This window comes from Bos grunniens, chromosome 16, assembly GCF_055505025.1.
Source record: "Bos grunniens cultivar Pamir isolate PY7600 chromosome 16, Bosgru_T2T1.0, whole genome shotgun sequence".
Taxonomy (NCBI): domain Eukaryota; kingdom Metazoa; phylum Chordata; class Mammalia; order Artiodactyla; family Bovidae; genus Bos; species Bos grunniens.
The window spans coordinates 79,479,642-79,495,662 of NC_141180.1; the positions used below are offsets into that span (position 1 = coordinate 79,479,642).

At 57.2% G+C, this 16,021-nt stretch overlaps 2 long non-coding RNA genes across 2 annotated transcripts; both read right to left on the bottom strand.

Annotated features, from left to right (window-relative positions):
* Positions 1-399: 399 nt before the first annotated feature.
* LOC147357104 (uncharacterized) lies at positions 400-5,123 on the bottom strand. Its single transcript, XR_015142888.1, has 5 exons — positions 4,854-5,123; positions 3,886-4,020; positions 3,261-3,359; positions 2,567-2,674; positions 400-709 (listed from the first exon to the last, which is right to left on the bottom strand). It is a non-coding gene; the product is annotated as an uncharacterized LOC147357104 (long non-coding RNA).
* A 4,627-nt stretch (positions 5,124-9,750) lies between these two features.
* LOC147357105 (uncharacterized) lies at positions 9,751-16,013 on the bottom strand. Its single transcript, XR_015142889.1, has 3 exons — positions 14,778-16,013; positions 13,551-13,670; positions 9,751-10,527 (listed from the first exon to the last, which is right to left on the bottom strand). It is a non-coding gene; the product is annotated as an uncharacterized LOC147357105 (long non-coding RNA).
* Between the last annotated feature and the right edge of the window lie 8 nt (positions 16,014-16,021).

A 16,021-nucleotide genomic window follows, 5' to 3' on the forward strand; every position in this document is an offset into this window, starting at 1 on the left:
AGAAGCGCTCACATGTAGAGCATGGTGTACAATAAAAACTTATTTGGTGGATTAGGTCGCTATGAGATCAAAGAATAGTTGGAATGGGGGTTCCACAAAAAAGTTAATTGGAAAGATAGGAGGCATCAGAGACTGAGATGCCTGAAATGAGATTATTGGAGGTGCAGATATCGGTGAGAGCAACATTTAGGTATGAGAATACAAGTGGGCGGAGAAGATAGCAAAAAAGTAGCAAGGGGTGGGGTCTAACCCCTTCATTACCAAAGATGCTGGAGTTTTTGCAGGAGGAAGAAGTAGCTTGGAAGCACCTCCCTTGACCCAAGATGTGTGAGGTGCAAGAGAAAAAACACCCTTCACTATTGTCTCCCTTCATCCTTGCCGGTAGGCGGGGCTGTGGAAGAGGCAGCATTTTCAGAGACATCCAGGTGCCAGTAAAACAAGACTGGAAGGGAACGCTCAGGGGTGGCTTTCAGGATAGAGGGGCTTGGGCTGGTGACAGATTGCACCCCAGGGGATACAGGGGAAAGGCTAGGGAGCCTGGGAAGAGGTGGGAGATGGGACTCAATTCGTAGTTACACGGAGTGGTTTGAGGATTCTGGTCTGGGATTATGGATAACATGGGAAGCAAGGACTTGTGATAGGAGGCGTGACGGGTGTGTTCTGGCCGTATCATCATCAGTTAAAGCCACATCCAGTCCAGTGTATTTAGCTGCCAAGTATGGGAAGAAAAGGACGAATGAAATGAGCCCTTGTATCCTTGAGATGTCCAATGCCCTGCCAGGCACATGGCATATTCATTGATTAAAACTCCGTGTATTTGATGCTCTGGTGACTGTAACAGGAGAGGGTCATAACCCAGAGCACTGCATACAATAGGTGCTCGGAATCCTGCAGATAGTGATGATCTCTTACTACCTTTGATGCTTAATATGGAACTAGTTTGCATTTTAGCCCTTCTGATGAAAGTCCGCTCCTGCATTCGAGACTCACCAGGGGCTAGATGTGGTTGTGTTCTGCCTTAATGGGCAAGGTGTGGACGGCTGAGGCAAAGGTGGGGATAGGAAGGTGACCTGTCCAAGGTTGGAGCTGCAAGACAGCCCTGTCCCCCAATCTCTGCCCCAGACTAAAACCTCCTTGCAGGCCCTGCTCTGGAGACACAGAACAGGTGCATTCATTGGCCAGACTGAGGAAGCCACTCCTGCCCTGGCCTTTGACATCCCTTCCTTTTCCCTGTAGCTGCTTTTCCCCCAGAATAAATGATGTCTAATTTTTTAACTCTTATTTTTTCTAGCCTTTTGGATTTTGTTTGCCTCCTCTTTGCTTCATTGAGGCCGGGGCTCAATCTCTGCCTTTTCTTCCCCAGAATAATGCTTCCCTCCTGTCCCCACCCCTCCCCCACACCATTAGCTATGAGTCCAGATCTTTCTCTAAGAGGCCTCTAAGGTTCCCGCTGATGTTATGCCCCAGTGTCTGAGGTGACCTGGCCTGGTCCCCGTGTGGCTGAGAGAGCGCCCCTTTGTGCTGGCTGATGAAAGGCTGCCCTGTCCTGTCTAGGACCTCAATACCGGGAAGGTAACAGGAGAAAGCCCACTCCCCTCCTTAGGCTCTGCACCTGCTGCTCTCAACTTTCCTCGGGGGCCACAGGGTGCCCGGGCAGGCAGCTCACTCACTAAGCCTTAGAAGAGCAACCCTAGGAAGCAGGTCCAGGAGCCCTTCCTGCCCTGTCCTCTCCAGACAGAATGGGGCCTGCAGAGAGGCTGCCCAGACCCCACGGCCTTTCCTCCCCATCACCCCCGCTCCATCCCCATCCTGCTCATGTTTCTTGAAGGGATTTGGATTCTTTCAGTAGAACAATGAGCCTGCAGGGAGGTTGTTCCCCTCTGTGACTGAGAGTTGAACTACAGAATTTCTGGGCTGGAAAACAGCTCATCCTGTTAGACATCCTTGCCTTTGGCTGTAGAAAGAACAGGGTGCAAACCTTCAGACCAGAGTCACTTTCTGTAAAAGACTCTGTTATTTTTCTTGGTAACACATCCTGGTGCTTTAAACTGCAAAAGTCAATTCAGTTCAACCTATGTATACAGAGTGACTTTTTAAATTGTCATTGTTACATTGCTTCACCTATTATCTCATTAAGTTATTTCATTACTCATTTTGGACAGGTAATATCCATAAGCTAAGCTAAGTCACTTCAGTCGTGTCTGACTCTATGCAACCCCATAGATGGCAGCCCACCAGGCTCCCCCGTCCCTGGGATTCTCCAGGCAAGAACACTGGAGTGAGTTGCCATTTCCTTCTCCAATGCATGAAAGTGAAAAGTGAAAGTGAAGTTGCTCAGTCGTGTCCAACCTCAGCGACCCCATGGACTGCATGCAGCCTACCAGGCTCCTCCGTCAATAGGATTCTCCAGGCAAGAGTACTGGAGTGGGGTGCCATTGCCTTCTCTGGTAATATCCATACAGGGTACAATATCAGAACTACTGGAGGGTAAACCATGAACACTGAATTTCCCTACTTACTCCTGTGCCCCACCCACTCAGATCCCCTTCCCAGAACCGACTGTTACCTTGTCTCGTGTATTTTTCTGTAGCTGTTCTGCACGCATCTAGTCTCACTTCATGTTCACGACAGCCTTCTCAGGTGGGTTCTGTGAATCCCCTTTGGTTCAGAAAGGCTAGGCAAAGTGCACAAAGTGTGTTAGTAGCAGTGGCAATTCCACTTGAGCTACGTGTAATTTCAAAGCCCACACAGCTTCTGCTCTAACAGGTTGCCGTTCAGCCAGCTCACTCTTCCCTTCCCTTCCACAGTCATTCACTCAGCAGGGTTGGCTCGAGAGCCCGGGTGTGCAGGGCCCTGTCCTAGGTGCTGAAGACTCTCACAGACGCCAGGGATCACTTTGGTCTCTACACTCACCAGGCTTATGCAGGAGCTGGGGAGGTCGAAATTTCACAAACATGGCTTGGCCACAGGATTTGTATATGGCACTTAAGCAGGCCACTCTCTCCTTCTGACTGTCAGTTTCCCTATCTGTCTGATGAAGAAAGCTTAACCATCTGATGAACTTGACTCAAGGGGCTGTTGTCAGAATCTAGGGATAATGAATGCAGAAGTTCTTGGGAAGCATACAGTCCCAGCACATGGGAAGGAGTCCAGGGTATTCCTATGGACAGCTTCCCTGTGTGAGGGCCAAGGGTCACTGACAGATGAAGTCAACAGCACAGAACAAGGAGCTGGGATGTGATAAACTGAAACAGGGTTACCATCACGATGCTCTTTATTTCAGGGTTGTCTTTAGCATGCAGGGTAGGTTGCAACAGACTGTGACTAGAAGTAAAATGTGGGCAGCCTGTGGGGTTGGCCTAGAATGAAAAAGAACAACACACAACTGAGTCTCTTTCAAAACACTAGCCTGCAGGCTCTGAGGCTTCCCAGGCCCACCCCGCTCTCTGCCTGATAGATATTCACCTGCCTTTGAGGGTATGTTACCAGCAGATCAAGGGCCTTCCTACAAGTTCCTTCTGCCAGGACTCTCTGGGTGCCCCTCCCAGCCCATCTTCACCTGGCTATCCCTTTTTCATCCTGCAGGCCTCCGCTTAGATCCCATTTCCTCAGAGAAGCTTTTTTCCCTGGACTCCCCAGCGTAGATTAGGAGCCCCTGCTATTCACCACCCCCACCCCACCCCCATCTCTCCTGATTAGCTCATATCACCAGTCAGTACCCATCTTGTGCACCAGACTGTCAGCTCCAGGGGAGTGGGCACCAAGCCCATCATTTGCTTGTGTATCCCCAACGCCCAGCACAGAGCTTAAGACACGCTAAAGTATTTGTTGAATGAACATCTGAAGTTAGTCCCTCCCACCTCTGGGTTCAAACCTTGTTTCTACCTTGTTATAGCACTTCTCACACAGTTGGAGTTCTATTTTTTTAACACGACTGTCTCATCTGAATCTTCTCCCTTGATATTCCTGGTGCCCAGCCGGCATCACGGCACAGGGGTGTTCCTGCACACCGATTGCTTGCTGAAGGAATAAAGGAGGTAATTCCTTGCAAGGAGCTGCTCTAACCGCAGGGCATTTCCTTTGCAGACAGTTAAGGAGCAGTCTTATCAGGTGGGCCCAGGAAATGGGGGACGGGATTAGGTGGGAGCTGATGGGGCTGGAGAGAGGAGAGAGCAGAGAGCCTGAGTGCCATCTCCCCGCTGTTACTGCTGCGGTGTGGAGGGCAGGAGATGGCCCCGAGGGAGGAGCCCTGGTCCCCGGAGGGATCCTATCCGAGGGCTCTCGAAGCCCCGTCTCTCACTGGGATGGGCCTGGCTCAGGGGACCGACCCCGGCTGCCCTCGCCGGTCTCCTTCTGGCGGGGGAGGTGGAAAGAGCTGGGGCGGGGTGCGGGATGGGGGTGACTGAGACCGCCGCCCTCTGGGCTTTCCCCCGTCCCCACCCCGTCCCTCAGTCCCTGAAGCATCAGCCAGAGCTGGGATGAGAAGCGGGTGGCTCGGGCCGGGCGGCGGGGGAAGGGCGGCGCGCCAAGGCGCCCAGTGTCCTCCGGCGGCTGGAGCCAAGGCCCAGGCTCTCGGGCCCCACGACGCGAGGCGAGCCGGGGCTGTGCGGTGAATGCAAAGAGCCAGGCGAGCGCCCAGCGCCGCGCAGCCGACGGCGTCCTCGGCCGCAGCCCAATGAAAAGAGAGCAGATAATTTATTCTCTAATCCCGGTCCGGGTGCCGGGCGCTGGCGAGTGGCGGGGGCCGGGAGGGGGGTCCTCTCCTCCCCGCCCGCCCCCGCCGGCCGCCCCCTCCCCGCCCCCGCCGGCGCCCGGCGCGCACACACACATTTCCTGACAATTAGCGAGCACACCTTGGCCGCGCGGCCTCCGGCGGCGCCGCAGCTTTTGTCTCCCGCCCGCCGGGCTGCGAGGCGCTGGCGCCCGGGCGCGAAGTTGCGGACCCGCCGCCCCGGAATGCCGGCCGCCGGCTGTGGTCGTAGGGCGCGGAGGGCAGGGTGGGGGGCCCGGCGCGCCGGCCCCGGGGCTGGGGGGCTGCCCCAGAGAGGAGAAGAGACAGGAAAAAGTAAGGCAGCGCTGCCCCCTCTTCCTTTGTTATAACCCTGAGTGTGAGCGCGCGCGGGAGTGCCTGTGCGCGAGTGTGTGCGTGCCGATATGCGCGCGCGTGTGAAAACGCATGCCTGCGTGTGCGGGTCGGGGCCGGCCGGGGGCGGCGGGGCCCGAGGGCGCCGGGCGGCCTGGCAGGGAGGGGAATTGCACCGCGTGCCGGGTCTTTCTCACTCTGCGCCGAACTCGGGCGAGCGAGCAGGTAGCCGTCCCGCTCTCGCCGGCTTCTCGAAGGACTGAGCTCGGAGTTTGTTCACAGACGAGCGCTGCGCGGGGGAGAAGGGGCGCGCCGGCCTGGGCCCGGCCTGCGGGTATTGGGGGAGTGGAACCTCCTGCAGAGGATCTGCCCTGACCGCAGGGGGCGCACCTGGGGGGTGTCTCTGGGCTTTGAGCGCGGCGCCGCCGCCGCCACTGGGCCTCCCCGCCCGGGGGTGGGAGCTCACGATGGCCCCTGCGAGCCCGGGGAAGGGGCGCGGCTGCGGGGGCTGCTGGTGGGGTTGCGGAGGGCATGGGAGGCGGCGAGACTAAGTGTGTCTAAATGCCAATTCCCCGAAGTTCAGCGCATCGGTTGTCATTTCATACCTTAATGCATATTTATGCTGCGCCGGAATAGGCTTCATAATTAACTCCCGGAGCATCCGCAGAGGTTAAAGGGACCCCGAAGATTTGTGCATTGATTGGGTTCCACGGCGGTGTGAGTGTGTGTGTGTGTGTGTGTGTGTGTGTGTGTATGCGCGCGCTCGTGTGTGCGTGCGCCCCGTGCGAACCCATTGAGAAGAATAATTATTTTTCTCCACTGGAAGCTACAGCAGAGAATAAGACAAGGAGTGAAGAGAGAGAGAGATAGGAGGGGGAGAGAGAGAAAGAGACAAAGGAAGTGAGTGCGAGAGAGGACACGGCTTAGCATCCGAACTGTGAGTACTGAGCGAAAACAAATAGGCAGAAAGTGCTGCAAACCCCTGGGCCGGGTTGAGGGCCAAGAGGCTGAGGAGGACCCTCTTCTTGGCCGGGGGTGGCGGCGGGGGGGTTGGCTGAGCGATGAGGGCTTCTTGAGCTTTGGGCGGACCCCAGGTTGCGGGCTCAGGCACTCACCTGAAAGCCGGCGCTGACCAGCCCCGGGCTGCGTCAACCTGCCGCCCCGGGTCCGCGGAAGGGAAGCCCCCCGCTCCGCCCGCATTGTCTTTGTTCCCTTTAAAGGATTTTGCTCCCGGTGGGATTCAGTGGGGAGTGTGAGAGGGAGCTGGAGCCCCGGTTCTTGAGGGAGCCGAGTCTCCCTCTCCCGGCTGGGAGAGACCCGGGTGCCTCCGCGCTTTGCTTTCCCCTCGCTGTAGGGTAGGATGGCGGAAGGGGCTGTGAGCAAGCCCAGGATCAGGACTTCGTGACCCCGGTGCATTTGTTTGGCGCTAAGACAGGAAAAGCAGAGGTGTCTGGAACTCTGGGGCAGAAGTCCTCAAGAGCCAGCTCGGTAGGCTGGAGAGGCCATTTCCTTGGGCAAAACCAACTCTTGGCCCTGGATCCTTTTCCTGCCTGGGTCCTCAACCTCGCATCCCGAGAGGAGCAGGAACCCCGGCCTGGGTGGGGCCTGGGGAGGCCGCGACGCAGGGGAGAGCGGCTTCCTTTCCTGAGACAGGGTCAGCGACGGGGTGCTCCTGGAACCCGGCTGGCCCCCAGCCCCGGCCTCTGCCGAACTGGTCAGGAGAGGGCGCCTGGGGGCCGGAGGGAGAATCCTCCCTTCCTGACGGACATTCCATAGCCTTCTTTCGGAAGCTCTAGTATCCTGCTCTTCTCCTCTCAACCCTCGTTAACAGATTCTTCTTCAGGTTTGAATTTACTTTTTCCTGGTGGTTTTTCAATGTATCTTCATCTGCCGGTGAACAACTTAGCCTAACATAAGCAAGCCTCTAAGAAGCTGACTTTAGAGAGAAATTTGGCTCTTTTGAGTCTGAGACCGGAGCCCCAGGACCAGAGAACTCCGAAATGATTGTCCTTTAAGAAGCCCCCTTGGGGAGCAGTTTTGGTGGCCTGCAAACCCTGTTTCCAGCCTCCAGGAGGACACAGCTGGAGCTTGGGGCTGGGAACAGCTTCTGTGTCTGTCACTCATTTCCACCTTCCCATCACCCCACGGGGCCTGTCACAGGAGAGAGAGGAGGAGCTCCCTCACACACACACACGCGCACACACACACACACACCACACCGGGCAGAACTTCCTCCAGGTGGTGCTGGGCACCCTCTGAGACTCAGAACAGCTCACCGTGCCCATACACCTGAACACACACAGAGAATGTCCAGCTGAGGCCACTCTCCTGAAGGTATGACGAGGCAGGACCCACCCTCAACTGGGGGGAAGGGTCAAGTTCAGTTTAACCCCCAAAGGGAGCTTGAGGACTCTGGGGGGTGGGGAGGAGCAGGGTAGGGCTGTGGGGCTGAATGCAGTCGTGCGCACACACACCTGGGCCTGTCTCGCCACTGGACTGCCTGCTCGGCCGTGACGTTGCGAACGACGTCTCCCTGCACCCAGCACGGCGCCTGTCCCCTCTTCTGAGCTTGGTGCACGTGTGCTAAACCTTCTCCCATCTTTTCTCTCTGCCTGCCTCCTTCTCTGAGAGGTGGTCCACTGCGGTTTGGAAGAGCCTAGCCATGTTGTTCTTTAGGTTCTTTAGGAGCCACCGTTGCCTTATGTGAGTTGAGGAAGGCGTGGAAAGAAAGGAGTCAGGGGGGGAATAGGGCCTGGGCAAGGCCCTGGAACCTTTTGATGTTCACCAACTGCTCAGGTCGACGTGCCTATGAGTTTGCCAATGACCGTTATTGTATTTTTCTTTAACAGCGTTCTGTCTCTGACAAGCCCAACCCTGGAGTTTATTAGAGATCAGATGCAGGGGCCAGAGGTGTCAAGCCTGTAGGGACCACCCCCTGCCCCCCAGCTTCTGCCTGTATTCTCTACTTCCCTAATTTCACTGTGCTTTTGTTGCCTGAGGCTGTCACCAGGTCTGGCTTCTCCTTGCCTGAGAGCCCAGGGACCCTGCCACCAGGCGGGAAGCTTCCTGTCTTTGCCCAAGAAGGCTCAGAACTGGGGCTCCTGAGACTACTAGAGGAAGCCTTTGGGAAAAAGAAAGTTCGTGCCTGACCTCTCTGCTTTCTTGCTCAGTGGAGCAGCACCCCCCTCCCCCCCAACCCTTGGGCAGGGGCTCCCAAGTCAGTGACTAAGTGGGAACCGAGCTGGTCACACTTTGAAGTAGAGATGGAGCTGGGAAACAGGAAATTTGAGCCATGGGGAAAGCTGGGGTAATAATAGGATGGCCATGCTGCTCTGGTAGCAAGCATGCAGCTGGGCTGGCTCAGGTCTGGAGGGTAAGGCACAGGAGACTGCCAGGTCCATGTGGGTCAGTTCTGATTCGGGACTGCAGCAGTCCAATTGCAGCTCCAAATCTGGAGGTCCGTTTGGGACAGAGGCAGTAGAATCAAATCCCTACAAATTCTCTGAAGTACTTTGACCCTCCCTCCCTTGTGGTGGGTGGAGTTCCCCACCCACAACCTGCTCCAGTACAGGGACTCTCCCCCCAGAGAATACAGGCATGAGGGAGCGTCACACACATACCACGCCTGAACCATGGGACTACCTAGATCTCTTGCCCTTGCTTCCAAACTTCTTCCTTCATTCAACAAATCCGTACCGACACCATTCAGCCAACATCCTTATGGTGATTGTGTTTCCAGTGAACTCTTCACGCGGGAGTGACCGCCTGCCGTTCAGTACCTCCATCAGACTTCCTAATGTCCCACCATGGGCGAAGAGGCAAGGCTGCTTGGATCCAAACCGCTCCCCCCCAAAGTACAAAAGTCTATGAAAAGTTAGGAGAAGTCAGCTCTGGTGTGGGTTCAGTGTCTTGGAATTGATGGGAAGTAAGTTTTGCTCTAACTTACTTCCAGGTGCAAATATTCCTTCCCCACCAGCGTGTTGGTTCTGAGTGCCTGCCTTGCACCTAGCTTGAGAAGTGGTTCTGCACCGTGTCTGGCTTTCGCTAGCAGCACACTGGCCCCGCTGGAGTTCTAGTTTCCTTCTCGTTTCTCTGGCTGAGCCCAGTCTGCATCCCACACCCCTTGCTTTCAGTTCAGCTGGAACCGTCTCCAGCCCCAGGGCCCCAGTGCGGGCTGAGGCTAAGTGTTGCTGTGTGCTCTTGAAGGGAATGGTGGGACTGGGGGCTCCCAGCAAGGGAGCTGCTGTGGCCTGTTCCCCTGTGAGACAGGCTTCAGTCTCCAGGCTTCCGGACATCTGTTCTGCCCCATGAGTGGGCATCAGGGGACTCATTACTGGCAAGGGGATGGCACACCTCAGGGTGTCTGCGCTTGGTCAGTCAGATGGCCCTGGGGGGAAGGGCAGGAGGTCAGGAATACCTCAGGTCTGCTCCCACGAGCCGGGCATCAGCCAGCAGCCAGCTCCCCCATCCCTCTCTGCTTCCTCCTGTTCTGCCTGTTTCCCACTGCAGCCCTCCACTTTCCTCGTGGTCAGCATTCTTCCTTTGCCTGCCTGCTCCTTTTTTCTCTCTCAGCGTTCTCCTGCCCTCTTTTCTAAGAGCAGAATGCCCACCCAGCTCCTGCAAGCCTCAGTTTCCTTCTCTACCAAATGGGAAGAAGAACGATAGCGTTTGCATGACCAAATGATTATAATTAACAGGGGCCTGGCACTTGCATGATACGTAGCTTTCACTCAATAAAATATGAGTTCCTTTTCTTTTTTCTCCTACGTCATTCCTTTTCTTTCTCAGTTTCTCTCAGTGTCTCTGTTCTGTCTCTCCCATTGCTGTCTCCTCCCCTCCTCTGTTCTGTCTCCTCCACTCACTCCCTCTTATTTCCACCCCCTACCCTCCTCCAGGCCCAGGCTGTGCTGACAGGAGCAGGGCTGGGCGGCCAGTGGCAGGCTTGGCTTCTCACTGGAGGCCCAAGAATGTGTGGAGTCATGAGGGACGATGGGAGCCAGCAGCAGGAAGGATGGCGCCTCTGTCGTGGCAGGAGAAGCTTCCCACATCCTCAGCTTGGCTGAATGGGAATACCAGGGGCCAGGAGTGGGGGAAGCCCCCACGGGTGTAGGCGTGGGGGACCCGCAGGGCTCCCTGGTGTTTCTAGCGTCTGTTGGCGTTTCTGGGGAGAGCTCAGACCTCAAAGGTGACTGTCTTTTTCCCTGGAGTGGCCTGTCCTGGGGAACAGGACAAAGGAGGCCACTGGCCTGTGGGGTGGTTTCTGTGTATTTCTCCTTGAGTTTCCTGGGCCCTACCCAGTCTTCACCCTCCCACACAGAGCTTCAGATGGTTCAGAGGCAGCCACAAAGGAGATAGGAATAGAGGGGGTGTGGCCCTAGCTTGAGGGTGAATCCCTGGGGTTCTCAGCAAGTGGTGGTCTTTCAGCAGAAAGCATGTTCTCAAGCCTGGAGGAAGCAGAAAAGCAGGTGAGGCCTGGAACCTCCTTCCCTTCCTGCACATTCCAAGGAGCTCTGGACAGGCCAGTACCTGAGACTTGATACCTGTTCTTTCCCCTCCCCCTCCCTCCAATCCTCTGGCCCCAGAAACACCAGTGGAGAGGGGCTGCCCACCTCCAGAGCTTACCAGGGGCTTGCCAGGTGGGCTGGGGCTGGCAGGCCCAGGACTCAGCCTGTCCCGTGCCCACAGTGGGCAAGCCAACCCTGGGTCCCAGCTGTGGCCCGCGAACCCGAGGTCAGGACCCGCCCTGAGCCGGTCTGAGGCTCTCTGAGACAGAAGGCCGCTGGGCAGTGCTGGGGCAGAGAATGTGGGGGGCCCCAGGGAGGAGGAGTGAGTGTAGAGAGGAGCTTGGGCTGCAGAGACGGAGGTGGGGAGGGCGGGGCAGGCAGGCAGGAGAGGGGGCCCCCAGGGAGCCGCCTCAGGTCTCCTGCCAAAAATTAAACCATAAAAAAGCTGGAGGGGAGCAACAGGGGGAGGACAGAGAGAAAAGAGGTGGAGAGGGAGGGAGGAGACCAAACAGCCCCTCCACACCAATAGCCCGGCGGGGGGACGTGAGTAATACATGGCTGGTTCAGAGGCAGTGAGATCAAAAGCAAGCAGATACAAGAGGTTTGTGCTTCACCGACCAGACAGCCAGAGAGCTCAATGAGACCTTTGTTACCCAGGCCCGAGTCAGGGTTGAAGGAATACCTGACCTCCTGGTCCTGCCCCCATCCCGGCCCCGGCGGGGGCGGCCGGCTGGGTCCCCACTCACGAGTCAAGTTTAGCTGGGCACCGTTAGGCAGGCCGCGGTGGGCGGGCAGAGGGAGCAGGCCTGCCCGCAGGGGCTGGGCCTGGAGCTTCTGGGGGCAAGTGAGAGTCAGTGGCTGCTGGAAGGCAGGAAGTGGCTCTGCAGGGATGTGAGGGAGACTGCCTCGGACAAGGGGCCCCACTGGGCCCACCAGGTGAGCAGCTCCTTGGACCCCAGCCCAGGGCCCAGAGTCCCTTGGGAGGGGGCTGCAGGCATGCCACTTGGCGCCCACAGGTGTTTACAGGTCCCGAGCCTGGGGTTTGGGGCCCCGTGGGAGAGGAAGGGCAGGGAAACCAAAGGCTTCTGGGGTTGGGGCCAATGACCCAAGTTCAGGTGAGAGGTTGCCCCCAAGTTTGGGCAAGGCTGGGGTGCACTGTGTGGATTGCTGGGGCGTGCGGGTGGCCCAGCGGGAGGAGGCCGCCCTGGCCGGGGTCCTGCAGGAGAGAGCCAGTGAGTCGGCCCCGAGGCTGGGTGGGGGGCTGCCATGGGGGTACTGCTGCTCCCTGGCAGACACAGGGCCGGCCGGATCCGGTCCTGAGGCCTCTTCCCGTCCTGCTGGGGGTCCCTGAGCGAGGTCAAGGCCAGCTCAAGGATCTGAACCCTTTGGGGCTTCCCTGCAGTTGTGCCCTCCAAGGCTGATGCATGCCCACAACTGACCCATCATGGGAAAGGGAGTGAAGACACAGTACTCGGGCTTCGAGAGCATCTTTTCTGGGGTCCTGAGACCTTGGTTCATCTCAGCTGAGCTCTTCACCCTAGTTCTAGAGGTGCCTGGCCAACCACACATCCTTCCAGGGAGAGAGGCAGAATACCAGGAGCCCTCTCCCCCAGCATCGCCCAGGGATGGCTCCAAAGTTAGCTGCCCTCGGCTGCGGTGATTTCGAGGTCTGGCCTTTCCCTGCCTCCAGTGAGCTCTGAAGACAGATCCCTTTCCCCAACTCTGGGGCCACCCAAGAATGGATGCAGTTGCTAGCCACCCGCACTAGTCTAGGAAGTGTGGGCTGGCCCCCAGCCTTGGGGTTGCTTAAGAAACTTGCTCACGCCTGTAAACCCAGGCCCTCCTCTGCCCTCTTTGCTTCCGGTGGCTGGACTAGAAAGGGTTAAGCTTTGTAAGGAGGGAGCCCAGTATGGGACTGGTCCTGGGCGCAGGCAGCAGTGGCGATGAAATATCCGGCCTTATTCTCTAGAGGAGGAGGTAGTTAAGGACCCTGGGCAGGGGGCTGGAGGCTCATTAAGGACATTTGAGGAGGTCCTTTATGGCCAGGAAGCCACCCCTCCTCATACCCCAGTGTGAGACCCATTGTGTGGGGCCTTTGTAGGGCAAGAACTGGAAACTCATTACTGGGATGGCTTTAAAGCTGCTGAGGCCCCGGCAGGTGGTGGGGGATGGTAAGAGAATGTAACTTGGGGGGCCCTTGTACATCCTATCCAGGGAGGCGATGGCGGTGCGGGTGGGTCTGTGGGAAGATGAATGAGCGCTCCCCAGAAACCCCCAGCTCCCTTTTGAGATTCCTGCCGCTGGACAGCCCCCTCCCCCCAGCTCTGCTGTGGCCTATGGCTTTTCATTCCTATGTGATTACTGTTCCAAACTCATGTAGGGCTAAAAGCCATGGGCTACAGTGAGGGGCGCGCGCCTACTCCGGCACCACCTGCGTCTCCCCCAGGACCAGGCTGGGGGCAGCCACAAAGCAGGTACCGAGGGGGCTCTGCGAGGGGGCTCTGCATGTGGGGGGTCTGGTAACCTGGGATCGGGAGGCTGTGTGACCTTAGCCAAGTCACTTCCCCTCTCTGGACTCGGTCTCTCACTCTGATAAGAAGAGACTGGACGAGCGATTCCCCAGGGAGGCTCCCTCAGCACAGAGGTGCAGGGGTGCACAGGGGTGCAGGGGTCTCTGGGCCGGTGCCTCTCCCTTTGCCAAGTTCCTGAGGCCTGTTGTGCTCTCAGGGATCGGTGGGTGGCGGGGGCTGGAGTCGGGGTGCTGGGCCACACAGCACTCTGGCCTCTGCTTCTTGGCCTTGCTGACGCCTCCTGTCAGCTCGGGATCCTCAGCCTTTTTCTGTGTGAGAGAGACCTCAGGACTTCTCAGGGGCTGAACTGAGAGAGCTCAGGCAACAGAATGAAGCTGGGAAGGCTGTGAGTTGGTGCCCAGCCCCGGGCTCCTGCCCAGTCCAGGCGCTTACCGCCCTCCTTCTGGGTCTCTGGATGGCGCCTGCTCTCCGTCCGCCCTCCTGCCTGTCATCCCTCTTGCCGGGCTCCCCAGGGCTCTTTCTGCTTTTGTGTTTAACCTGCCTGACTCCATCCTGAAAGACGCCAACAGATGGAAATACTGGCTAGAGAGCAGAGGAACCACCTTCTCCTCGGTCCCTCTTCCAGCCCCCGGTCTGTCTAAGACCACTGAAGGATCAGAGGGTCATCTGTTTGGTATTGAGAATCAGAAGGCAAGCTACTTATAATGTCTCAGAGCCCTTAATTTCCCCGGCCAGCATTTACCTGCCATGTACCACGCATGATTCTAACTTACCTGGACTAACTCATTTAATCCTCGAAACAACCCCATGAAAAGGATACTGTTATTATCCCATTTTACTTCTGGGAAATCCAAGGCACAGGGTGCTAAGGAACTGGCCCAAGTTTGTGTGGTTGGAAAGGGGCGGGGCTGGGATTCAAATAGATGCTCTTGCCATGTCATCCTGGGTGCCGGGAGAGCCCACGGCCAAGGGCATGGGAAAGAGCTGCCTCACACCGGGCCTCTCCTCACCAGGCACAAGTGGCCCCCAGGTGCAGCTCTAATCACCCAGGTTTTCCTTTTCCATCAGAAGTGAGGGGGGAAATGAAAACAATGGGAGAAGCGAGAGAAAGCCCGAGGCAGCTGGGTTCTTGCTGGGGCTCATCCCAGTCACTTCCCCTCTTGCCCCAGCTTAGACGGTGCAGGAACAGGGATGAGGATTTGCCAGGGCTCCCCACTTTCCCCCTGAGCTCCCTTGGCCAGAGATCGGGGCCGGGGGGTGGGGGTGGGGGGCAGGGGCTGGCATCTCCTTCCCCCGCCTCCCTCCCATGAGCCTGTGGTGCTCTTCCTCCAGGACATCCAGGCACCTGATTTGCTCCCTCTAGCTCCCCGCCTCCTAGATTAACAGAGGTTGGAGCAGTGTCCCCTTCCTGCCTAAGCTGAGTCTCTCCCAGGAATCCTGTTGCCCAATTTGCCAGGAAGGCCCCGGACACTGGGCTGGGCCTGGGAAGAAGGGGACAGATGACCCCTTCGAGGATTACTATCCCTCTCTGACGCTCCAGCAAGGCAGACTCTCAGCAGGGGTTGCTGGGTAAATGTTTGCTGAATAAATCCTGAACCGGGAGAGCAGGAGGGAGGGGTCGAAGCCACTACCGGGCTCAGGAGCAAGCCCACCACTCACCGGAGAGTCCCCCCTTGCAGAGCCTGGGGCTGGGTGCTTCTGGGGTTACAAAACTGCAGCTCCTTTCTCTTCTTTGTCTCTTGGCCCCTGCCAGTGGGGCAGGCCTGGAAGAGATAGGCAGTTAAATATTTCACATAATCGGTGAACTGAACTGAATAGGCGAGCTGGCCTCCTGCCCTCTCCCGGACGACGTGCAGATCAGAAGTCTGCATCTATCCAGTCCTCTGCCTGCAGACTGCTGAAACCTAAAATATTCTGAGCAATCTAAGTCTTTTTCACAGTCTTCAGAGCTACCCAGCATAAGGCCTCCCTTGGGAGAGTGGGCCCGTGCTTAATGCTGCTGAGATTCAAGTGAATCTCTCTGGCCATATTTGTCCCGTTTTTAGTGGAAATGGAGTTGGACTTCTAAAACTCTGCTTTCTGAATGCAAAGACTATTGGAAAAAAGTCTCTGTCCCATCTTTAGAAGGAGGTGGCGTTAAGGTTTGACATCTGGGGGCCCATGTCACCATGTCATGCTGATGACCCCAGTCACTCTTGTGATGACCCTGGGGGTGGGCCACCCTCAGACAAGCAGGCCTGGAAGACCCTGGAAGCTAGGGCATAAAGACATTTCAAGACTGTTAGTGTTTTGACCACTTGAGCTCCTAAGGCCCCCAAGTTCCCCAGAACTACTGGTAAATGAGGGGCTGCCCTTGTAGTTTTGAAAGCTTGATGGAGTTTCCCCTCCATCTCTGTAAGCAAGCGGGCAAGCAAGATACAAGGGTGGGGGCTGCCCTGGGCAAGTCAGCAAAGGCAGAGGGGACCTTGGCTTCAGATTCCAGGCGCTCAGTGAGCCAGAGGCTGGAACGCGGTCTCAAGCAGGGCAAGAAGGAGTTAATCTCCAAGGGGACCTGGACTTCTCCGAGACAGGAGGCCGAGACAGGAGGCTGGTGCCCAGCTCTGCTGCTGCCAACTCTGGGAAGAAGGCCTGGGATCTGTAGTTTGTGCCACCACCCACCCTTGGCCTGCCTTGTTTATCAACACAGCCTGGAGACTACAGTTCCCAGAAACCTACAGAGGCCAGACTCAGGGGGAAGAGGTGGGGTGTGAGGCTCTGGGGTGGCAGGAGGGAGAGGCAGAGGGGAGGAGGTGGAGAGAAATCCCAGTTCACTCCCCTTTAATTCTCTCTCCTGGTGTGTCTGCTCCGCGCCGATCTAATCCCCCAAATCCGGTCTGCTAAGCCGCAGCTGCTTCCCTGTGATG